A 25398-nucleotide genomic window follows, 5' to 3' on the forward strand; every position below is an offset into this window, starting at 1 on the left:
GATACAATATGGCATACATTTCACAGTTCAGGGGGCAATGCTGAAGGAGCGTCACAATCCCCTAGCTCAATTACATTGGGATAAGCGAGGTCTACTGTATGCACATTACGGTATACCGAGCTGGATCGCTTAGCAACCTGACAAAATGGCCGCCGACCGTGAACTCCCAGCACGTGGCAGCGCTCGGATATGTAGTGAGATACAATATGGCATACATTTCACAGTTCAGGGGGCAATGCTGAAGGAGCGTCACAATCCCCTAGCTCAATTACATTGGGATAAGCGAGGTCTACTGTATGCACATTACGGTATACCGAGCTGGATCGCTTAGCAACCTGACAAAATGGCCGCCGACCGTGAACTCCCAGCACGTGGCAGCGCTCGGATATGTAGTGAGATACAATATGGCATACATTTCACAGTTCAGGGGGCAATGCTGAAGGAGCGTCACAATCCCCTAGCTCAATTACATTGGGATAAGCGAGGTCTATGCACATTACGGTATACCGAGCTGGATCGCTTAGCAACCTGACAACATGGCCGCCGACCGTGAACTCCCAGCACGTGGCAGCGCTCGGATATGTAGTGAGAGATGGTATACATTTTAAAATACACCGGGATAAGTTGTACAGGCCATGGAGCAATGCACAGGGACATTCATCATTTACGTACAGTATATAAATAATTGTAAACCGTAAATGAAAGAATTACCGGTCAAATACTGTATGACGAAACTGTGTCAATGAGCTGGAACAGTATGGCCTGTGAAGAAGTTTTCGAAGGCAGAAACGGAGAGCAAATTATCAGGAGATTTCTGAAAGGTCGGAGAAGATCCACACAGCAAGTCTGCCTACGAGGAAACAGATTTGCAAAGTGGGTAGCGGGCGGTGACTGAGACGCTCTTTTATTCACATTCAAAAGTACCTGTACAGTATGCTCTGTGATTGGTGTAAGGATGAATGCGCCTATATTGGCACCAATCACAGCGGTAAGAATTCCTTTTGTGTGAATGTGAATAAAAGAGCGTCTCAGTCACCGCCCCGCTACCCACTTTGCAAAGCTGTTTCCTCGTAGGCAGACTTGCTGTGTGGATCTTCTCCGACCTTTCAGAAATCTCCTGATAATTTGCTCTCCGTTTCTGCCTTCGATAACTTCTTCACAGGCCATACTGTTCCAGCTCATTGACACAGTTTCGTCATACAGTATTTGACCGGTAATTCTTTCATTTACGGTTTACAATTATTTATATACTGTACGTAAATGATGAATGTCCCTGTGCATTGCTCCATGGCCTGTACAACTTATCCCGGTGTATTTTAAAATGTATACCATCTCTCACTACATATCCGAGCGCTGCCACGTGCTGGGAGTTCACGGTCGGCGGCCATGTTGTCAGGTTGCTAAGCGATCCAGCTCGGTATACCGTAATGTGCATAGACCTCGCTTATCCCAATGTAATTGAGCTAGGGGATTGTGACGCTCCTTCAGCATTGCCCCCTGAACTGTGAAATGTATGCCATATTGTATCTCACTACATATCCGAGCGCTGCCACGTGCTGGGAGTTCACGGTCGGCGGCCATTTTGTCAGGTTGCTAAGCGATCCAGCTCGGTATACCGTAATGTGCATACAGTAGACCTCGCTTATCCCAATGTAATTGAGCTAGGGGATTGTGACGCTCCTTCAGCATTGCCCCCTGAACTGTGAAATGTATGCCATATTGTATCTCACTACATATCCGAGCGCTGCCACGTGCTGGGAGTTCACGGTCGGCGGCCATTTTGTCAGGTTGCTAAGCGATCCAGCTCGGTATACCGTAATGTGCATACAGTAGACCTCGCTTATCCCAATGTAATTGAGCTAGGGGATTGTGACGCTCCTTCAGCATTGCCCCCTGAACTGTGAAATGTATGCCATACTGTATCTCACTACATATCCGAGCGCTGCCACGTGCTGGGGGTTCACGGTCGGTGGCCATTTTTAGTGTGCATAGAACTCGCTTATCCACATAGGCCCCTGTGTTTTTAACTACTATATTGAGATGCACATTTCTAGGCCTACAGTATTTAATATACAGTAAGCAGCATTGTTGTTAGGCTTTACGCTACCCACTTTGCAAATCTGTTTCCTCGTAGGCAGACTTGCTGTGTGGATCTTCTCCGACCTTTCAGAAATCTCCTGATAATTTGCTCTCCGTTTCTGCCTTCGAAAACTTCTTCACAGGCCATACTGTTCCAGCTCATTGACACAGTTTCGTCATACAGTATTTGACCGGTAATTCTTTCATTTACGGTTTACAATTATTTATATACTGTACGTAAATGATGAATGTCCCTGTGCATTGCTCCATGGCCTGTACAACTTATCCCGGTGTATTTTAAAATGTATACCATCTCTCACTACATATCCGAGCGCTGCCACGTGCTGGGAGTTCACGGTCGGCGGCCATGTTGTCAGGTTGCTAAGCGATCCAGCTCGGTATACCGTAATGTGCATAGACCTCGCTTATCCCAATGTAATTGAGCTAGGGGATTGTGACGCTCCTTCAGCATTGCCCCCTGAACTGTGAAATGTATGCCATATTGTATCTCACTACATATCCGAGCGCTGCCACGTGCTGGGGGTTCACGGTCGGTGGCCATTTTTAGTGTGCATAGAACTCGCTTATCCACATAGGCCCCTGTGTTTTTAACTACTATATTGAGATGCACATTTCTAGGCCTACAGTATTTAATATACAGTAAGCAGCATTGTTGTTAGGCAATAATTGAAGAATTTACATACAGTACTGACATGTACTGTATGTAATGCTTGTACATCATGTCAGTCGACCCTTATGCTGTACACTACTGTAAGTCTCACAGGGCCCATGCACTTCCAAGGAGGGTTATTTACTGTACTGTATCTGTTTCATACAGGAAACTAATTGCAGTCCATAACACTAATATTAAGCCCACTCCATTATCCACTCCTCCCCTGTGTATTAAACACCCCCTACCACCCTGGAAGTCATGTACTGTACCAGGGCCCCTTCATTCAGCACAATGCCCCCTTCTACAGTTTAGTGTTCTCCTTCCTGCCCCATCTGTGCAGTAAAGGAATAATTAGCAGAAATTATTTCTCCAGGTCCTACTGTACATACTGAGCGAAAGATAGAACCCCCCCTATCCCCCGCGGAGCATCAAAGCTGCCGCTGATAGCTCCCCCCACCCCTTCCGCTGGTGAGTGGGTAGGGGCCCCAGTGCATTGCTGTGTCCAGGGGCCCACACTGCTGTTAAGATGGCTCTAGTAATTGAGCTAGGGGATTGTGACGCTCCTTCAGCATTGCCCCTGGACTGTACCATACTGTATCTCACTCCATATCCAAGCGCTGCCACGTGCTGGGAGTTCACGGTCGGTGGCCATTTTGTCAGGTTGCTAAGCGATCCAGCTCGGTATAACGTAATGTACATAGACCTTGCTTATCCCGGTGTACTACAGGTATGTGCAGTAGTACTGAATGATTGCTATCACTTGTGGTGAAACACCTATCTTATCAAATACAGTAACTACTGTACAGTATAGTTGTTCGCACAGGTGATGGTAATCATACTGTATATTTAAACTGAAGTCCGTAACAGAGCATTCTGTCCCTCCTGCAGAGGTTCTTGTTGGGAGGCACAGGGAAAAAAGGCAAATACTGTACAGTACAGTATTTGCACTTTACTGTTGTGCACTTTATTTGAAAATGTACAGTTGTTTGCTATTTTTAGCATGCTGTGCTTTACATGTTTTTTTATTGTGGTTTTTATATTTTTAGACAAAAGACAAAGAATGCAGACTACCAGATTTTACGGGAGTGCCAAAACCCACCCATCAGTGGCACAGAAACTTGCTGCAGTAGTCCCACAAAAGAAGAAGAAAACTGCCAAGGCGGCTCAGAAAGAAAATGTGGTGAAACCACGAAAAAATGCCAAGGCAAAGAATAATACGTTGGAGATGATATGTGGTGTGGCAAATGATGTAATTGTTCCATCTCCTGCAGATCACAGTGTTCAGCCAATGAATCTGGAAATACCGGTGCTAGAGGACGTGACAAACACGCTGCATCAGGAAGCTTCTTTTTTGGACCATGTAGCCACCCCTGGACAAGAAGACATGACACATTCACCACGAAGAAGGTTGCATTTCACAGATGTGAACACCAAAGTGCAGGACTGCCAGTGTACCTGTCCTGTTTTACTAAAGGAGCTACTCAGTAAGGTGACCAATATGGAGTCAGAAGTTGGTGGACAGGTCAATCAGCTGCAGACCGATGTGGCTGGCCTTAAAGAAGGCATAAAGGAACAGATGGTAGAAGCCATGAAGAAAGTCATTGAACAAACGAGGGAAGAATGGCAAGTTGGAGTTTGCCGCACCATCATTGCAACACACCACCAAGCGGTTCAAGTCAGCGGCCTGGACGACCGAGGCCTGGAGGACCGCAGAGGAGGCCTGGAGGACCGCAGAGGAGGCCTGGAGGACCGCAGAGGAGGCCTGGAGGACCGCAGAGGAGGCCTGGAGGACCGCAGCGGACTGGACGAAGTCAGCGGCATGGACGACCGCAGAGGAGGCCTGGAGGACAGCAGAGGAGGCCTGGAGGACCGCAGAGGAGGCCTGGAGGACCGCAGAGGAGGCCTGGAGGACCGCAGAGGAGGCCTGGAGGACCGCAGCGGACTGGACGAAGTCAGCGGCATGGACGACCGCAGAGGAGGCCTGGAGGACCGCAGAGGAGGCCTGGAGGACCGCAGAGGAGGCCTGGAGGACCGCAGAGGAGGCCTGGACGACCGCAGAGGAGGCCTGGACGACCGCAGAGGAGACCTGGAGGACCGCAGCGGACTGGACGAAGTCAGCGGCATGGACGACCGCAGAGGAGGCCTGGAGGACCGCAGAGGAGGCCTTGAGGACCGCAGAGGAGGCCTGGAGGACCGCAGAGGAGGCCTGGACGACCGCAGAGGAGACCTGGAGGACCGCAGCGGACTGGACGAAGTCAGCGGCATGGAGGACCGCAGAGGATGCCTGGAGGACCGCAGAGGAGACCTGGAGGACCGCAGAAGAGACCTGGAGGACCGCAGAGGCCTGGACCACAGCAGCGGACTGGACGAAGTCAGCGACTTGGGCGAACGCAGAGGAGGCCTGGAGGACCGCAGAAGAGACCTGGAGGACCGCAGAAGAGACCTGGAGGACCGCAGAGGCCTGGACCACAGCAGCGGACTGGACGAAGTCAGCGACTTGGGCGAACGCAGAGGAGGCCTGGACGACCACAGAGGCCTGGAGGACCGCAGAGGAAACATGGAGGACCGCAGAGGAGGCCTGGAGGACCGCAGAGGAGGCCTGGAGGACCGCAGAGGAGGCCTGGAGGACCGCAGAAGAGACCTGGAGGACCGCAGAGGAGGCCTGGAGGACCGCAGAAGAGACCTGGAGGACCGCAGAGGAGGCCTGGAGGACCGCAGAGGAGGCCTGGAGGACCGCAGAGGAGGCCTGGAGGACCGCAGAGGAGGCCTGGAGGACCGCAGAGGAGGCCTGGAGGACCGCAGAGGCCTGGACCACAGCAGCGGACTGGACGAAGTCAGCGACTTGGACGACCGCAGAGGAGGCCTGGAGGACCGCAGAAGAGACCAGGAGGACCGCAGAAGAGACCAGGAGGACCGCAGAAGAGACCTGGAGGACCGCAGAGGAGGCCTGGAGGACCGCAGAGGGCTGGACGACCGCAGAGGCCTGGATTCAAGTGTGCTGTTGCCAGGAACACCAATGATGACCAGCACACCTGCTCACAGGCCACTTCGCAATACATTCGGAGGCTCTCTGAACAATATTGCCCTGGCTGTCATCTCAACTTCCCTGGACGACCATCTGTACAGAGCTTCAAATGGACATATTCAGAAATATGCATATTCTCTGTTCCAGCACCATGTACGGTACGACAAATACTTGACGTGGGCCAATCGTGTGAACTTTGATGGTTCCAAGGGCAAACTTCCGCTGCCCAAAAATCTGGTACATGACATCATGGCTAGGTGTGAACGCCGCGTGAGGATTGGTGATCCAGAAAAGAGGAAGATAAGGGATACCATAAACTCTGTGCTGAGAACGAAGAGGAAAATGACTTGGAAGCTCGACTATGATGAAACCAGATCATTACCTACCTCCTAGCTTCAGCACATCAGCTTCACACAGCTGAAGCTAAAAAATTGTGTCAATGTACCTGTATGACCTGTACATTTTCTGGGGCTGCATGCACTGTGCTGAATCCACTTGGAGCAGCTCGGTTACTCAAAGGGGAGTGCATGAACTTGGCTCACCACATTCCTGGTAATGTAAGGGCCTGTTACAAGTTGCCCCTTTTATTCCTGTTGATTTTTTGGGCGCTGCTGTATCTATCCAGTAGCAGCCGAGTCCATTGTGCTGTGTCCATCTGGGGCCTTGGGCTGCGTTTCCATCCAGGGGCTGCTGTTGTCAGTCCTCTATTCTGGTGTCCGTATGCGACAGTGTTAAAAAGCAAAAGACAAAAACGAAAAATAATTCAAAAAAGCAAAACCTAAAAATAAAGTACAAAAACCATTACCCCGCACCACCACCACAAAAAAATAAATTATAAAAATGTTAAAGTTGATATTGTTACTGTATTTGTGCTGTTACCTTTTGATTAAAGTACCGTACAGTATGTGTGATGTTGGCTTTATTACAATACAGTACAGTATGTGTGATGTTACATGTTCCAAATGATTTTGTCCGTAAATAAAGTGTTTCTTAAAATAAACATGACGTGGTTTCCAATGTTTGTATTCCCAACTTCCTGTACTGTATAAATTAGTACTACTGTATGATGGGAATTCAATTAAGAGTGGTATACTGTACTGTATGTAAAACAACTTGGTTAGGCATCTTGCATTTCATATTTTAATAAAAACCACAGGAAACTTCTATTTTTAAAAGTTTATTGAAGAAAAAAAAGGTGTTTTTTTTTAAATAAAGTTTGAAAGTTAATTAAAACAAAAAAGTAGTTTGTTCTTCGTTACATTCTTTTCTTGTGTATATAGATATCTGTGGGGGAAAAAAAAAAAAAAGTATTAAAGTAAAGACACTCATGTTCATTTGTTTTCCAAGAAAATTTGTGGAACCACACAGCCCAGCAATAAGTCATGCTGGGCTGTGTGGTTCCACAAAAGGCATGCGGTACAAAGTGAAATAGTGGTGTCAGTGGTCAGCACTTTGACACGCTAACATTTGTGGAACCACACAGCAATGGCTGACACACACAAAATGCCTGACACACACAAAATGCCTGACACACACAAAATGCCTGACACACACAAAATGCCTGACACACACATGCTGGAGTGAAAACACATGTTTGCCAAACAGTCGACAGCACATGTCGGCCAGATGGCCGACCAAACTTGCTCCAAATCACCCCAAACTGGCCAGAAAGCACCCCAGCACACTCAGGAGGTACTGTACACCACAGCTAAATTAGGAGAGAATTTCATTACAAACAGCCAGATCTTGCAGATTATCTGCCAGATAATTGTATGGTGTACAGTATGCCTATCTTATACAGTAGAAAAAGATACTATACAATGGAGTACAAGAACAAAAATTTTTATTAAATAAAATTAAATTAAACTTAATAAAATATTAAAATAGTGGTCCACTAGGAGGTGGACCACCACCCGCTGGAGCTGGATGGCACGCTGCAACTGTTCTGTGGGAAAAAAAGGACAGTATTACAAAACAAATACTGAATACTTTACAGTGTAGTAATGGCAATACAGTACTTTACTCTATATTAGACAATATTGTTATTTACAATGTACAGTACTGTATTGTCAGTACAGTAAATCAAACACTACTGTATGCTGTCGAGGTAATTTAAACATTGCTTTAGTTTACCTCTTGTATAAGTGGGCTGCTGCCTGCCCGCTTCTGGGCCAGCCCACCTATCTTGCCCCTGTCTGGGGCCCCCATAAATAATTGGCACTATATTGGAGAAAAAAAAACATTTAGTCACATTCAAATAGTAAACAATTATTACTGTATACTGTAGGTACAGTATTATACTGTATTGCTGGTATTCAAAATATAAAGTACTGTACAAGAGTTTAGCTTCAATAGGTCATAAACAAATTGTCAAAGGAATTAAACACCACAGTACAAATACTGTAGACATTTACTGTATGTATTAGCAGTCATGACATTTCATGACCGCTTCAGAAAAAAGAGGGTTACAGTACTGTAGGTGGTGTTGTAGGGAGTACTATCCATAATAGTGGACTGTACTCAGAGCCAGCCATAAATAATATGATTCCCTAGTCAAGTTTTTGGATGCTGCCCCCTTGCACAGATGCTATTTCCGCCTCTGAGCCTGTACCCCTTTCCCAGCACCATCACCCCTCAACCATAGCAGTCGTCATTTTGGTGCTCCTCCAACTTACTGTACTGTATGTTTAAAATAGCAACAGTGTGCACATTCGGTGTGCATCCCAAAACGGTGCATGTTCTTGCTGGGAAGGGGCAAGGCCACACAGTAATTCCCCAATCTGAAATGACGCCACACAGTACTGCAACTTTATTCACAACATATCATGCAATAGTGTCTCTTTTTCTCGTTACATCATATGATAGTACCACATTACTCCTCAAAGTACAGTATTCCCACTTATTCACATTGCATCACATCATATTGCTCTTTGTTCACATTAGACCACACAGTAGTGCCCTTGCTACAGTATATGTTACACAACAAAGTACTGTATACACATAATGCTGCACATTAGTAATGCATTTTGTATGCACAGAATATACTGTAGGCATGCTGCATATCATATTAATCAGCAGAAGCTGCTTGTGCCCCTGGGCATTTGGCAAGTATGCCTATGCCTAGGGCAGGCTCAGACTGGAGATCAGTACGTAATCCCGCTGGACGGGATCCCGGCAGTCAAAATACAGACGCCGGAATCCCGACCACACAATCCCGACAGGGGCGGCGAGCGGAAAGCAGCCCCTTGCATGCTTGCTTCGCTCGCCACGCGGTGGGCACGGTGCCTCGCTACGCTCTACACACTATTATATCAGTAGTCAGGAAACGCAGCATGCATTTGTGGAGTGAAGAGGGTGAAAAAGGAGAGAAAGTACAGTTTGTACTGTAAGGTTATGTCAGAGGGTGTGAAGATGATCAGCTCAGTGTTATACATGTTACAGTAAGTTAGAATACAGTACAGTGCATTATGTATTTCTATTTTATTACCAGGTGTCTCCTCCACTGGTTGGCGACGGACTGTAAAAAGATAATACAGTACAGTTAGTCATATCAGTTTGACTTAAAATAATGTTGGAGAAAAAAAAATACTGTAATTACAGTACCAACTATTGCTACTGTACAGTATATTTACCAAAAATGTATTCTGGCTCGTCGTCTGTGGGTAAAAGAGAAGAATATTATAAGATACAGTATACAGTAAAAAGTATAGTAATAGTACACTAGTGTCCAGGCCCAGTGTCAGGTGGGTAAAAAAAGGTATGCTTGTGACAGGCATGGTGATTCCAAGGGACCCCACCGAGACCATCAGAAAATTTGTGAGTGACCCGTATGCCGGTGATTATGACTAGAATAAGGTACAGTAGCAACTCTTTTTTCTTTTGAATTATGTATACTGTACAGTACTGTATGTGCATATTGTACAGTACACTTAAAATATTTAGCAGTTACTGTAGTGGTAATTTTTGGGATGACAGTATTAGCATACTGTAAGCATCCAACTGAGGCCCCCAAACAGATGCCGCCACTAGGTACAGTACGTGCCTCTCGTGCCTAATGGGAAATTCATCACTGACAGTATCTAGAGAGATGAATGGAGAGACAGTGACAAGGGGTGAGAGAGAGAGAGAGAGAGAAATTGAGTAAGATGGGTGTTTTTTTTAGAACAGGATGTTGTCCATACAGTAGCAACCAATCAAATATTACCTACTGTACTGTATTATCGTCTGTAAGTGTAACTAGATACTGTAAATGTTAATGTGGGATGTGATCGGTTGCTACTGTATGGGCAATATCACCAGTTCAAACAAAAACAATTTTCATCCGATTTCTACGCATTTGCCAGAAAAATCTGATGAAAAGTGCTACTCTGATGGCATCAGATCAATGTCAGTAATAATTCTTACCACTAAATGCAGCAGCATCATCATCATCCTCCTCCTCCTCCGTGGCCTGTTCCAGTGTAGGGCCTGTGAAAAAAAACATTAATGTGAAAAAAAAAAAAGGTTAATTCCAGGAAATACACATACCCTCCAACATGGTACAAAATGCTCTGGTTCTGGACTTCCCTCTTAATTTATTATTGCCATCACCTGTGAAGAAACAGCTTTCTTATCATATAACTAGTTCAACACAGGTGATGGAAATCATAAATTAAGAGGGAAGTCTAGAAACAGAGCAGTGCGGCGGGTCATGTTGGAGGGTCTGCATACAGAAACATAGAATTTGATGACAAATACTGTAAGAACCACTTTGCCCATCTAATCTGCCTCTTTTTTTTAACCTTTTTTTTACATCAAACCTTATAACAATTTTCCCCAAACATCACATGATGCAAAGATAAATAAATAAAAAAATAAATAAAAAAAGAGGTGCAAGATGGAATTGTGATTGGGCCCTCCCAACCACCCTTATGTTATATAAACAGGGTCTGCCACACGACTGTGGCTGAAATGACTGGTTGGTTTGGGCCCCCACCAAAAAAAGAAGCAATCAATCTCTCCTTGCTCAAACTGGCTCTACAGAGGCACGATGTACCGGACTGGACTTACTTAATGGGTGCAGTGAGGTGATGGACATAGAGGTAGAGTCCTGGTCCTCCTCCTCCGCCACCGCCTGTGACAGTGTAGGGCCTGTGAAAGCAAAAAATCCATGAAATATACTTCTGTATTCTGTGTTGAATACAGTAAAGCAAAAATTCAGTCAGGAATTGGAGGAGGAGAGTAAATTTCGCACACAGAGACGAGAATGTCGAGGCCAGAATCAGGGGGTAGTGGAGGAGGGTTAGGATACCGTACCTCACCCTGTTGGGATTGCTGCAATCAGGATGCCACTGTCGGTCACCTGACCGCTAGAATCCTGACTGCTGGTCACGCAAACCCAACCCATTGGTTTAACACAATGTACAGTACAGTACAATACTGCAGTTTACTTACCAAGTTGGGGAGAGGGTTTTTCATCCTCACTGTCAATAATTACTGAGTTGAAAATAAAAAAATATTATAAACAAAATACAGTAGAGTACAGTTACTACAAAATTGCACAGTAGTACAGTGCTACAGGAGGCAGAGATATATTCATAATACAGTAGGAGCAGAATGACTGTCCAGCGGTAGGGGACATACAGTACTGTATTTAAAAGACCTGCTGTCTGGATCCCGACATTCAGAATGCAGAGTGTGGATTCAGAGTATGATTGGAGGGTTAGGCTAGTGGAGGGTGGGTCGGATGCACAATTTTGGGCACCATAATACAAAATGGATATCGTGGAACTACAAAAGGTTTAGAGGCGGGCGACCAAAGTGATGAAGTGGATTGAGAAGATGGAATACAAGGAAAGGCAGGCTAGGCATGTTTACATTGGAAAAGAGGAGATTAAGAGGGGACATGATTAACCTTTACAAATATACTGTATACAGTAAGGGGACAATACACAGGAACGGTTTTTGATAAGATGGACACAGAGGACACGTGCACAGTAACTCTTGTTGAAGTAGAGGCGATTTCGCACAGAGGCGAAAAGGGGTCTTCACAGTGAGGGAAATACTGTACAGTACATGTTTGGAATTCCCTGCCTGAAAAGTAATAAAAGTGGACTTGGTCAATACTTTTAAGAATGGGCTTGAGAAAATCCTACTGTACTTACTATAATCTGGCTCCTCTTCCTCCCCCGAATCAATGGGAATGAGCTCCTCCTCTGTATCAATTACGAGGCGGTCTGTGTGTAAAAGATGACAAGTATTGTAAAATACAAAAATTACAGTAATACTGTAGGAAACTAGTGTGTCTGTAACAAAAAGTAATTATTACCACTTCCGGAGCTCTCGGATGCAGCAGGTGGTGGTGGTGGTGGTGTTGGTACTGTGGGAAAAAAAATAACAGTACTGTAAGTGAAGCTGTCAATTTGAAACATGTACTGTACAGTATCCAGGACACATGTACAGTAGTGTAACAACGATGACAGTAGCACCAGAATTCTCGTTACACAATACCTGGCAGCGCAGCAGGTGGTGGTGGTGGTGGTGGTGGTGGTGGTGGTACTGTGGGAAAAAAAATAACAGTACTGTAAGTGAAGCTGTCAATTGGAAACATGTACTGTACAGTATCCAGGACACATGTACAGTAGTGTAACAACGATGACAGTAGCACCAGAATTCTCGTTACACAATACCTGGCAGCGCAGCAGGTGGTGGTGGTGGTGGTGGTGGTGGTGGTGGTACTGTGGGAAAAAAAATAACAGTACTGTAAGTGAAGCTGTCAATTGGAAACATGTACTGTACAGTATCCAGGACACATGTACAGTAGTGTAACAACGATGACAGTAGCACCAGAATTCTCGTTACACAATACCTGGCAGCGCAGCAGGTGGTGGTGGTGGTGGTGGTGGTGGTGGTGGTACTGTGGGAAAAAAAATAACAGTACTGTAAGTGAAGCTGTCAATTGGAAACATGTACTGTACAGTATCCAGGACACATGTACAGTAGTGTAACAACGATGACAGTAGCACCAGAATTCTCGTTACACAATACCTGGCAGCGCAGCAGGTGGTGGTGGTGGTGGTGGTGGTGGTGGTACTGTGGGAAAAAAAATAACAGTACTGTAAGTGAAGCTGTCAATTGGAAACATGTACTGTACAGTATCCAGGACACATGTACAGTAGTGTAACAACGATGACAGTAGCACCAGAATTCTCGTTACACAATACCTGGCAGCGCAGCAGGTGGTGGTGGTGGTGGTGGTGGTGGTGGTACTGTGGGAAAAAAAATAACAGTACTGTAAGTGAAGCTGTCAATTGGAAACATGTACTGCACAGTATCCAGGACACATGTACAGTAGTGTAACAACGATGACAGTAGCACCAGAATTCTCGTTACACAATACCTGGCAGCGCAGCAGGTGGTGGTGGTGGTGGTGGTGGTACTGTGGGAAAAAAAATAACAGTACTGTAAGTGAAGCTGTCAATTTGAAACATGTACTGTACAGTATCCAGGACACATGTACAGTAGTGTAACGATGACAGTCACACCAGAATTCTCGTTACACAATACCTGGCAGCGCAGCAGGTGGTGGTGGTGGTGGTGGTGGTGGTGGTACTGTGGGAAAAAAAATAACAGTACTGTAAGTGAAGCTGTCAATTTGAAACATGTACTGCACAGTATCCAAGACACATGTACAGTAGTGTAACAACGATGACAGTAGCACCAGAATTCTCGTTACACAATACCTGGCAGCGCAGCAGGTGGTGGTGGTGGTGGTACTGTGGGAAAAAAAATAACAGTACTGTAAGTGAAGCTGTCAATTGGAAACATGTACTGCACAGTATCCAGGACACATGTACAGTAGTGTAACAACGATGACAGTAGCACCAGAATTCTCGTTACACAATACCTGGCAGCGCAGCAGGTGGTGGTGGTGGTGGTGGTGGTACTGTGGGAAAAAAAATAACAGTACTGTAAGTGAAGCTGTCAATTTGAAACATGTACTGTACAGTATCCAGGACACATGTACAGTAGTGTAACAACGATGACAGTAGCACCAGAATTCTCGTTACACAATACCTGGCAGCGCAGCAGGTGGTGGTGGTGGTGGTACTGTGGGAAAAAAAATAACAGTACTGTAAGTGAAGCTGTCAATTTGAAACATGTACTGCACAGTATCCAGGACCAAAAAGGGGTCCGGCCAATAAACAATCTGCATCAGAGAAGCAAGATACAGTATGCTTAAAGTATACAGTACTATATACTAGATCGCCAACAAACGTAAATTAACAAACAACTATCACTGGAATTTACCATCCTCATCCCGTAGCGAAGCACGGGTATTCAGCTATCTACAATGTTATTTATACTTTGTGTTTAATATTTACATTTAGTTTTGTAAACAGACATTCTTAACATTAACGGATTGCAGCGAGTTATCTGTGATGGTCAGGACAGGGGGTTGGGACTATAGAAATCACTATGTACTGTACACTACTGTATTTGACAATACTTACCAGCTTGGCGGCGCCTGTCCCGCCTCCTGTGACGTCGTGCTACCAGCCCTGTAAAAATATATATACAGTATAATGGCAGCATACTGTACAGCCAATGAAATTCAACATTGACAGCATCTTTATGACATCACAATAAATGGAATTGTTCATTCTAGTACCCTGCACCTAATCACTCAGGAGGGCATAGTGTACTGTACTGTCTTCAAAACTTAAGGGGCACATTTCTAAATGTGACATACAGTACACTTACAGTATCGCTACAGTACAGTAGGTCCAGGGTATTAGACAGAACACTACCTTTATAGACATTGTAACACACATAAGCATTGCCCTTATAAACATTATGACACACATCAGCATGCAGCCCTCCCACCCTTAACCATCTCAGTACTGTTCATTACATTACAAATTGATTTCATGACAGATGATGCAGTACTCACCTGAATTCATCTTATTCACGTCATGTCACAGTAGTGCAGTTTATTCACGTCACAGTACTGTCCTTGATTCACGTTGTGTCACACAGTAGAGCACCGTATTCACGTCACAGTACTGTCCTTGATTCACGTTGTGTCACACAGTAGAGCACCGTATTCACGTCACAGTACTGTCCTTGATTCACGTTGTGTCACACAGTAGAGCACCGTATTCACGTCACAGTACTGTCCTTGATTCACGTTGTGTCACACAGTAGAGCACCTTATTCACGTCACAGTACTGTCCTTGATTCACGTTGTGTCACACAGTAGAGCACCGTATTCACGTCACAGTACTGTCCTTGATTCACGTTGTGTCACACAGTAGAGCACCTTATTCACGTTACTGTACGTCACAGTAGTGCAGTAGTATATCCACATTACGTCACAAAGTAGAGATCTGCCAGTCATGAACCTTATGCAAGAGTAATGCACGTCAGAACACATTAGGCCACTGTAACATCCCTTAGAATAATTTCTGCCAAAGTAACATCCCTTAGAACACTGTACTATCTGAAACACAAATTTCGGCACACTGCAATTAAACCACACAATGCACTGCACGACTGCGTGATATGACAAACTGCACATTTCCCTGCAAAATATGATACAATGTACACTACACAAAAAACTGCAATTACCACATGTGTATACAGTACACTGCACGACAGTGCTGGCCCTAGCCAGGTACAGATACAGCCGCAGTCACGCAAAATATAGGCATGCCGCATATCATTTTAATCAGCAGAAGCTGCTGGTGCCCCTAAGCATAGCAAATGCCCTAGGCATTTGCCTACTGTAGTTTGCCTATGCCTAAGGCCGGCTCTGCTGCACGATGTGATTCACTATGTATTACACTCACTGCACAATACCATATTCTGAATGTACACTGCATGACACGCTGCAATTACGCAGCACGATACACTGTGATACATTGCATATACTGTACACTGCATGATACTGTACACTGCACAATCGTAGACCACCTGGATTGTAAAGAACTACTGTATATACACAAGTTTAAAAAAATAACAATTGTTTTTGTAAAACGCATGTCGATCTTTTTCCATGTCAACTTAACGACCATGTCAACCTACAGTAACTGGTGTCAACCAATTTCAAAAGCCGCACCATCTAGGTCGACGCAAAAAAACAAATTGACCTTTTGACCCGGGTTAATGTTTGGTCCTTGTTTAACCATTTGTTTACCACAAATACTGTACAGTGCTGTATAGACCGGATACCTGCTGCTACAGCAGCCCCTGCTATAATGTACTGTACCTGTAACTACAGTAACTTAAAGTACAGTAATCTACAGTAATGTACTGTACTTACAATCCCTTATGGCCTGCAGGCGTCGTGGGGTCCGCCTCACGAGGTCACTCCACCTCCTCTGGAGAGACCTCACCGTTCTCCTCCGGTTGTAGGTCCGGAGGATATCCCTGCTGGCCCTCCTATATGCCCTTACTTTCTCCTCGTTGCTGGCGAGAGTTCTGTCCCGCCAGCGAACGAGGAGACGCAGCTCACCCATAGCATAGGGACGGTCACGTACAGGTACTACAGGTACAGCAGCCATGCTTATGCTCAATGAGCGATCCAGACGTCGTGCGTCTCAGACGTCGTGCGTCTCAGGCGTCGTGCGTCTCAGACGTCGTGCGTCTCAGGCGTCGTGCGTTCCAGGCATTCAACGTACAGTACTGTAGTTACTGTACTTTGTGACAGTTTCCCTTAGTTTTACATATGCCCTTTCTTTGACCACAGTATTTTCCACTGTCTTGCCCTACGCCCTTCCCTCCTGGGAGCCTTCACAGGTCTTATGCTATACACAAATACCGAAGATGCACAGTCCGTCAGAATACACTCATTTCATTCACGCTGTTTGGGTGCATTTAGCGTAAAGAATCGCTCCTGCAGATGTACTTTGATTTATGTGAAACCTGTGTGCATCCTTCCATTGACTGTCTTACAATGGAAATAAAATAATACAGTGCATTATTACAGAAAAAAAAAAAAAAAAAAAAGAAAGAAAGCACATCATGTCTCGAACCCTGGACCCCCAGTGAGGGAGGTGGGAGCCTTCACCCCTAGCCCACGACGCCTCATGAGAGATTTCTAATTTCATGTGTGAAAGTACTGCAAACAGCGCCCGGCCCTCGCCCCATTGCTGTTGGTTTATGCCTTAGAGGACTCGGACGCTCGCATTTGTAAAGCACAGTGTTTTCCTCCGCCTCCTGCTAGCCTGTTGCCCTTCCCCCATGGGAGCCTGCACAGATCATGCAGTAGACAGGGAGGGAATGCAGGTCATGTGCAATACACAAACGCCCACTGTAGTACTATTTTGCTCACTTACAGTACCGTACTGTAGGTTGCATTTAGCGTAAAGAATCGCTCCTGCAGATGTACTTTGATTTATGTGAAACCTGTGTGCATCCTTCCATTGGATGTACTGTATTGGAGAGAAAAAAAAAATGTTAAAGTGAATGTCACGGGAACACATTAAAAATAAGGTTGGCACTTCCTTCCCATTGGTGTTGGTTTACAGTATGCCGTAGTGTACTCGGACGCTCATGTACAGTAATGCACAGTATTTTCCATCGTCTCCCCCCTACCCCCATCGCCCTTCCCCCCTGGGGGCCTGCACAGGGAGGAAATTCAGGTCCTGTGCAATGCACAAACGCTGAAGATCTACAGTACTGTTTTGCTTAGTTGGTAGCGCCAGAATACACTCATTTCATTCACGCTGTTTGGGTGCATTTAGCATAAAGAATCGCTCCTGCAGATGTACTTTGATTTATGTGAAACCTGTGTGCATCCTTCCATTGACTGTCTTACAATGGAAATAAAATAATACAGTGCATTATTACAGAAAAAAAAAAAAAAAAAAGAAAGAAAGCACATCATGTCTCGAACCCTGGACCCCCAGTGAGGGAGGTGGGAGCCTTCACCCCTAGCCCACGACGCCTCATGAGAGATTTCTAATTTCATGTGTGAAAGTACTGCAAACAGCGCCCGGCCCTCGCCCCATTGCTGTTGGTTTATGCCTTAGAGGACTCGGACGCTCGCATTTGTAAAGCACGGTGTTTTCCTCCGCCTCCTGCTAGCCTGTTGCCCTTCCCCCATGGGAGCCTGCACAGATCATGCAGTAGACAGGGAGGGAATGCAGGTCATGTGCAATACACAAACGCCCACTGTAGTACTATTTTGCTCACTTACAGTACCGTACTGTAGGTTGCATTTAGCGTAAAGAATCGCTCCTGCAGATGTACTTTGATTTATGTGAAACCTGTGTGCATCCTTCCATTGGATGTACTGTATTGGAGAGAAAAAAAAAAATGTTAAAGTGAATGTCACGGGAACACATTAAAAATAAGGTTGGCACTTCCTTCCCATTGGTGTTGGTTTACAGTATGCCGTAGTGTACTCGGACGCTCATGTAATTGCATTTCAAAGGCACAGTATTTTCCATCGTCTCCCCCCTACCCCCATCGCCCTTCCCCCCTGGGGGCCTGCACAGGGAGGAAATTCAGGTCCTGTGCAATGCACAAACGCTGAAGATCTACAGTACTGTTTTGCTTAGTTGGTAGCGCCAGAATACACTCATTTCATTCACGCTGTTTGGGTGCATTTAGCGTAAAGAATCGCTCCTGCAGATGTACTTTGATTTATGTGAAACCTGTGTGCATCCTTCCATTGACTGTCTTACAATGGAAATAAAATAATACAGTGCATTATTACAGGAAAAAAAAAAAAAAAAAAGAAAGAAAGCACATCATGTCTCGAACCCTGGACCCCCAGTGAGGGAGGTGGGAGCCTTCACCCCTAGCCCACGACGCCTCATGAGAGATTTCTAATTTCATGTGTGAAAGTACTGCAAACAGCGCCCGGCCCTCGCCCCATTGCTGTTGGTTTATGCCTTAGAGGACTCGGACGCTCGCATTTGTAAAGCACGGTGTTTTCCTCCGCCTCCTGCTAGCCTGTTGCCCTTCCCCCATGGGAGCCTGCACAGATCATGCAGTAGACAGGGAGGGAATGCAGGTCATGTGCAATACACAAACGCCCACTGTAGTACTATTTTGCTCACTTACAGTACCGTACTGTAGGTTGCATTTAGCGTAAAGAATCGCTCCTGCAGATGTACTTTGATTTATGTGAAACCTGTGTGCATCCTTCCATTGGATGTACTGTATTGGAGAGAAAAAAAAAAATGTTAAAGTGAATGTCACGGGAACACATTAAAAATAAGGTTGGCACTTCCTTCCCATTGGTGTTGGTTTACAGTATGCCGTAGTGTACTCGGACGCTCATGTAATTGCATTTCAAAGGCACAGTATTTTCCATCGTCTCCCCCCTACCCCCATCGCCCTTCCCCCCTGGGGGCCTGCACAGGGAGGAAATTCAGGTCCTGTGCAATGCACAAACGCTGAAGATCTACAGTACTGTTTTGCTTAGTTGGTAGCGCCAGAATACACTCATTTCATTCACGCTGTTTGGGTGCATTTAGCGTAAAGAATCGCTCCTGCAGATGTACTTTGATTTATGTGAAACCTGTGTGCATCCTTCCATTGACTGTCTTACAATGGAAATAAAATAATACAGTGCATTATTACAGAAAAAAAAAAAAAAAAAAAGAAAGAAAGCACATCATGTCTCGAACCCTGGACCCCCAGTGAGGGAGGTGGGAGCCTTCACCCCTAGCCCACGACGCCTCATGAGAGATTTCTAATTTCATGTGTGAAAGTACTGCAAACAGCGCCCGGCCCTCGCCCCATTGCTGTTGGTTTATGCCTTAGAGCATGGGTCTTCAACCTATGGCCCTCCAGCTGCTGTGGAACTACACATCCCAGCATGCCCTGCCCAAGTTTTGCTATTAAGGCATGCTAAAACGGATGCAGGGCATGCTGGGATGTGTAGTTCCACAGCAGCTGGAGGGCCGCAGGTTGAAGACCCATGCCTTAGAGGACTCGGACGCTCGCATTTGTAAAGCACGGTGTTTTCCTCCGCCTCCTGCTAGCCTGTTGCCCTTCCCCCATGGGAGCCTGCACAGATCATGCAGTAGACAGGGAGGGAATGCAGGTCATGTGCAATACACAAACGCCCACTGTAGTACTATTTTGCTCACTTACAGTACCGTACTGTAGGTTGCATTTAGCGTAAAGAATCGCTCCTGCAGATGTACTTTGATTTATGTGAAACCTGTGTGCATCCTTCCATTGGATGTACTGTATTGGAGAGAAAAAAAAAAATGTTAAAGTGAATGTCACGGGAACACATTAAAAATAAGGTTGGCACTTCCTTCCCATTGGTGTTGGTTTACAGTATGCCGTAGTGTACTCGGACGCTCATGTAATTGCATTTCAAAGGCACAGTATTTTCCATCGTCTCCCCCCTACCCCCATCGCCCTTCCCCCCTGGGGGCCTGCACAGGGAGGAAATTCAGGTCCTGTGCAATGCACAAACGCTGAAGATCTACAGTACTGTTTTGCTTAGTTGGTAGCGCCAGAATACACTCATTTCATTCACGCTGTTTGGGTGCATTTAGCGTAAAGAATCGCTCCTGCAGATGTACTTTGATTTATGTGAAACCTGTGTGCATCCTTCCATTGACTGTCTTACAATGGAAATAAAATAATACAGTGCATTATTACAGAAAAAAAAAAAAAAAAAAAGAAAGAAAGCACATCATGTCTCGAACCCTGGACCCCCAGTGAGGGAGGTGGGAGCCTTCACCCCTAGCCCACGACGCCTCATGAGAGATTTCTAATTTCATGTGTGAAAGTACTGCAAACAGCGCCCGGCCCTCGCCCCATTGCTGTTGGTTTATGCCTTAGAGGACTCGGACGCTCGCATTTGTAAAGCACGGTGTTTTCCTCCGCCTCCTGCTAGCCTGTTGCCCTTCCCCCATGGGAGCCTGCACAGATCATGCAGTAGACAGGGAGGGAATGCAGGTCATGTGCAATACACAAACGCCCACTGTAGTACTATTTTGCTCACTTACAGTACCGTACTGTAGGTTGCATTTAGCGTAAAGAATCGCTCCTGCAGATGTACTTTGATTTATGTGAAACCTGTGTGCATCCTTCCATTGGATGTACTGTATTGGAGAGAAAAAAAAAATGTTAAAGTGAATGTCACGGGAACACATTAAAAATAAGGTTGGCACTTCCTTCCCATTGGTGTTGGTTTACAGTATGCCGTAGTGTACTCGGACGCTCATGTAATTGCATTTCAAAGGCACAGTATTTTCCATCGTCTCCCCCCTACCCCCATCGCCCTTCCCCCCTGGGGGCCTGCACAGGGAGGAAATTCAGGTCCTGTGCAATGCACAAACGCTGAAGATCTACAGTACTGTTTTGCTTAGTTGGTAGCGCCAGAATACACTCATTTCATTCACGCTGTTTGGGTGCATTTAGCGTAAAGAATCGCTCCTGCAGATGTACTTTGATTTATGTGAAACCTGTGTGCATCCTTCCATTGACTGTCTTACAATGGAAATAAAATAATACAGTGCATTATTACAGAAAAAAAAAAAAAAAAAAAGAAAGAAAGCACATCATGTCTCGAACCCTGGACCCCCAGTGAGGGAGGTGGGAGCCTTCACCCCTAGCCCACGACGCCTCATGAGAGATTTCTAATTTCATGTGTGAAAGTACTGCAAACAGCGCCCGGCCCTCGCCCCATTGCTGTTGGTTTATGCCTTAGAGGACTCGGACGCTCGCATTTGTAAAGCACGGTGTTTTCCTCCGCCTCCTGCTAGCCTGTTGCCCTTCCCCCATGGGAGCCTGCACAGATCATGCAGTAGACAGGGAGGGAATGCAGGTCATGTGCAATACACAAACGCCCACTGTAGTACTATTTTGCTCACTTACAGTACCGTACTGTAGGTTGCATTTAGCGTAAAGAATCGCTCCTGCAGATGTACTTTGATTTATGTGAAACCTGTGTGCATCCTTCCATTGGATGTACTGTATTGGAGAGAAAAAAAAAAATGTTAAAGTGAATGTCACGGGAACACATTAAAAATAAGGTTGGCACTTCCTTCCCATTGGTGTTGGTTTACAGTATGCCGTAGTGTACTCGGGCGCTCATGTAATTGCATTTCAAAGGCACAGTATTTTCCATCGTCTCCCCCCTACCCCCATCGCCCTTCCCCCCTGGGGGCCTGCACAGGGAGGAAATTCAGGTCCTGTGCAATGCACAAACGCTGAAGATCTACAGTACTGTTTTGCTTAGTTGGTAGCGCCAGAATACACTCATTTCATTCACGCTGTTTGGGTGCATTTAGCGTAAAGAATCGCTCCTGCAGATGTACTTTGATTTATGTGAAACCTGTGTGCATCCTTCCATTGACTGTCTTACAATGGAAATAAAATAATACAGTGCATTATTACAGAAAAAAAAAAAAAAAAAAAGAAAGAAAGCACATCATGTCTCGAACCCTGGACCCCCAGTGAGGGAGGTGGGAGCCTTCACCCCTAGCCCACGACGCCTCATGAGAGATTTCTAATTTCATGTGTGAAAGTACTGCAAACAGCGCCCGGCCCTCGCCCCATTGCTGTTGGTTTATGCCTTAGAGGACTCGGACGCTCGCATTTGTAAAGCACGGTGTTTTCCTCCGCCTCCTGCTAGTCCTCCATTCCCATTATGCATTAGCGAACTCAGACGCTCATATATTTTATATTTTAAAAAGCACGGTGTTTATACATTGTACTGTACATTATTCCTTTTACACAATTACTGTAGTTGCGTCTCCATACACATACAGTACTGTACTCCATACTTTTTCCACCGCTTCCCGTTACGCCTACAGTATTGCCAGAGCTGTAGATCAATCCGCCGCTATACTGTACGATCGAAAGTACTGGATTAGTGGAGCATTAGCCACACAGTGGTGGAGATGTGTAATGCATGATGAGTATCTAGATCGTCTCAACGCGCCTGCCTGTGATTAAACTCAGCTATCGCCTTAGCGTGGCTAAACGCCCGTCTCGGCGGAGAAACAGTCAAGATAAAGTTGGCTACATCTGTAGATTCTCCTAGGTGATTTGGTTCACACAGCCAGAACAAACTGTATATTTTCTTATTTGAAACTTTAACACCCAATTCATTTCTGAACAAATTAGAGATGGAGCTTACAGGATATATCACAATAATGTTGGCGATGACTCTGGAAATAAGGGATAAAAATGAACTTTTTAGGTAAAGTGATTTGTGGAGAGTTCCCCTGAACAGCAACTTCACAATTCAGCCCTTCAGGATTGAGTATTTAAAAAAAAAAAATATATTTTTTAACAATAGTTTACTACTATTCCTGAATGAATGGGAATGAATGGGACCTCTCAAACTTTGATGATGCAAAAAATGCCACCGTACAATGGGTCCTGGCCATTTTTTTTTGTTTTTAATACATCCTTGAAAATATAGCTATGAAAAGTAGACTTTTTGACACTACTTGTTGAAGCATGCATTTTAGATGGGACAGAGGTGGCTGATGGCTCCAGGGGGATCCAGTCAGAATATCGACACTGGAATCATGACACTATTCGGAATGCTGACACCGGCATCCCGAATAGGGTATCCAGCCCAACAGCCAGGGTCCCGAATGACCAGCCACCGCATTCATATTACTGTATGTAACATTATAATGCCCTCCAATTCATTTTATACCACAGTATAATAAGCAGGTCCAGGGGTGTAACTAAATATATTGTAGGCCGAAAGGCAAAAGTTTGTAAGGGCCCCTATGTACCATCCAATGGTGAAAAATGCATTAAAATATATAACTGTGACAGGGAAGGTGGATCCCTCCCAACTCTGGGCCCCATAGCAGCTGCACTCCCTGCACCTATGGTAGCTACGCCCTTGTATATAACACATATAACTGTGACAGGGAAGGTGGATCCCTCTCAGCTCTGGGCCCCACAGCAGCTGCACGCCTTGCACATATGGTAGCTACCCTTTGTGTATGACACATGTAACTGTGTCAGGGAAGCTGGCCCTCTCAGCTCTGGGCCCCACAGCAGCTGCATTCACTGCACCTATGGTAGCTGCACCAGTGGCGGAACTAGCGAGCGGTGGGCCCAGGTGCGACAAAATGCTTTGCCCGCCCCCCCCCCCCCCTTTATCCCATCCAAGTCCACCCCCTCACCCCTTGAATGGATCTGGTGAGGGGGACCTGTTCAGGGCCAGAGAAATGGATACCTAGCAACAGTGCCGTAACTAGACATTTTAGCGCCGTGTGCAAGAAACAGCATCAGAGCCCCACCCCTGCATGCAAAACAGGGGCAGTGCGCGCCGTAGGCTCGTGCAAAAATACATAGGGGCGTGGCTTCATGGGGAAGGGGTGTGGCCACAAAATAATACCAATTCATAAAACGGTGCACAGTAGTCTACATTATTCAAATTACGCCGCACAGTATCACCACTACACCAGGTAGAGACCCTTTTACACCTTACGGCGGACAGATTCCCCTTTTTACACATAACGGCAGACAGCATCCCCCTTTTTACACATTACGGCAGACAGCATCCCTTTTTTACACATAACGGCAGACAGCGTGCCCTTGTTACACATAACGGCAGACAGCGTGTCTTTTTACACATTACGGCAGACAGCGTCCCCCTTTTTACACATAACGAAGACAGCATCCCCTTTTTACACATTACGGCAGACAGCATCCCCCTTTTTACACATTACGGCAGACAGCGTGCCCTTGTTACACATAACGGCAGACAGCGTGCCCTTTTACACATAACGGCAGACAGCGTGCCCTTGTTATACATAACGGCAGACAGCATGCGCTTGTAACACATAACGGCAGACAGCGTGCCCTTGTTACACATAACGGCAGACAGCGTGCCTTTTTACACATAACGGCAGACAGCGTGCCCTTGTTACACATAACGGCAGACAGCGTGCCCTTGTTACACATAACGGCAGACAGCGTGCCCTTGTTACACATAACGGCAGACAGCGTGCCCTTGTTACACATAACGGCAGACAGCGTGTCCTTGTTACACATAACGGCAGACAGCGTGCCCTTGTTACACATAACGGTAGACAGCGTGCCTTTTTACACATAACGGCAGACAGCGTGGCCCTGTTATACATAACGGCAGACAGCGTGGCCCTGTTATACATAACGGCAGACAGCGTGCCCTTGTTACACATAACGGCAGACAGCGTGCCCTTGTTACACATAACGGCAGGCAGCGTGCCCTTGTTACACATAACGGCAGGCAGCGTGCCCTTGTTACACATAACGGCAGACAGCGTGCCCTTGTTACACATAACGGCAGACAGCGTGCCCTTGTTACACATAACGGCAGACAGCGTGCCCTTGTTACACATAACGGCAGACAGCGTGCCTTTTTACACATAATGGCAAACAGCGTGCCCTTGTTACACATAACGGCAGACAGCGTGCCCTTGTTACACATAACGGCAGACAGCGTGTCCTTGTTACACATAACGGCAGACAGCGTGCCCTTGTTACACATAACGGTAGACAGCGTGCCTTTTTACACATAACGGCAGACAGCATGGCCCTGTTATACATAACGGCAGGCAGCGTGCCCTTGTTACACATAACGGCAGACAGCGTGCCCTTGTTACACATAACGGCAGACAGCGTGCCCTTGTTACACATAACGGCA

General features: G+C 46.0%; 1 long non-coding RNA gene across 1 annotated transcript; it reads right to left on the reverse strand.

Annotated features, from left to right (window-relative positions):
* Positions 1-10181: 10181 nt before the first annotated feature.
* Positions 10182-11282, reverse strand: LOC135058163 (uncharacterized). The gene is made up of 3 exons (XR_010244646.1): positions 11211-11282; positions 10827-10907; positions 10182-10244 (listed from the first exon to the last, which is right to left on the reverse strand). It is a non-coding gene; the product is annotated as an uncharacterized LOC135058163 (long non-coding RNA).
* Positions 11283-25398: the final 14116 nt, after the last annotated feature.

This window comes from Pseudophryne corroboree, chromosome 3 (assembly GCF_028390025.1).
Source record: "Pseudophryne corroboree isolate aPseCor3 chromosome 3, aPseCor3.hap2, whole genome shotgun sequence".
In the NCBI taxonomy this organism is placed as follows: Eukaryota; Metazoa; Chordata; class Amphibia; order Anura; family Myobatrachidae; genus Pseudophryne; species Pseudophryne corroboree.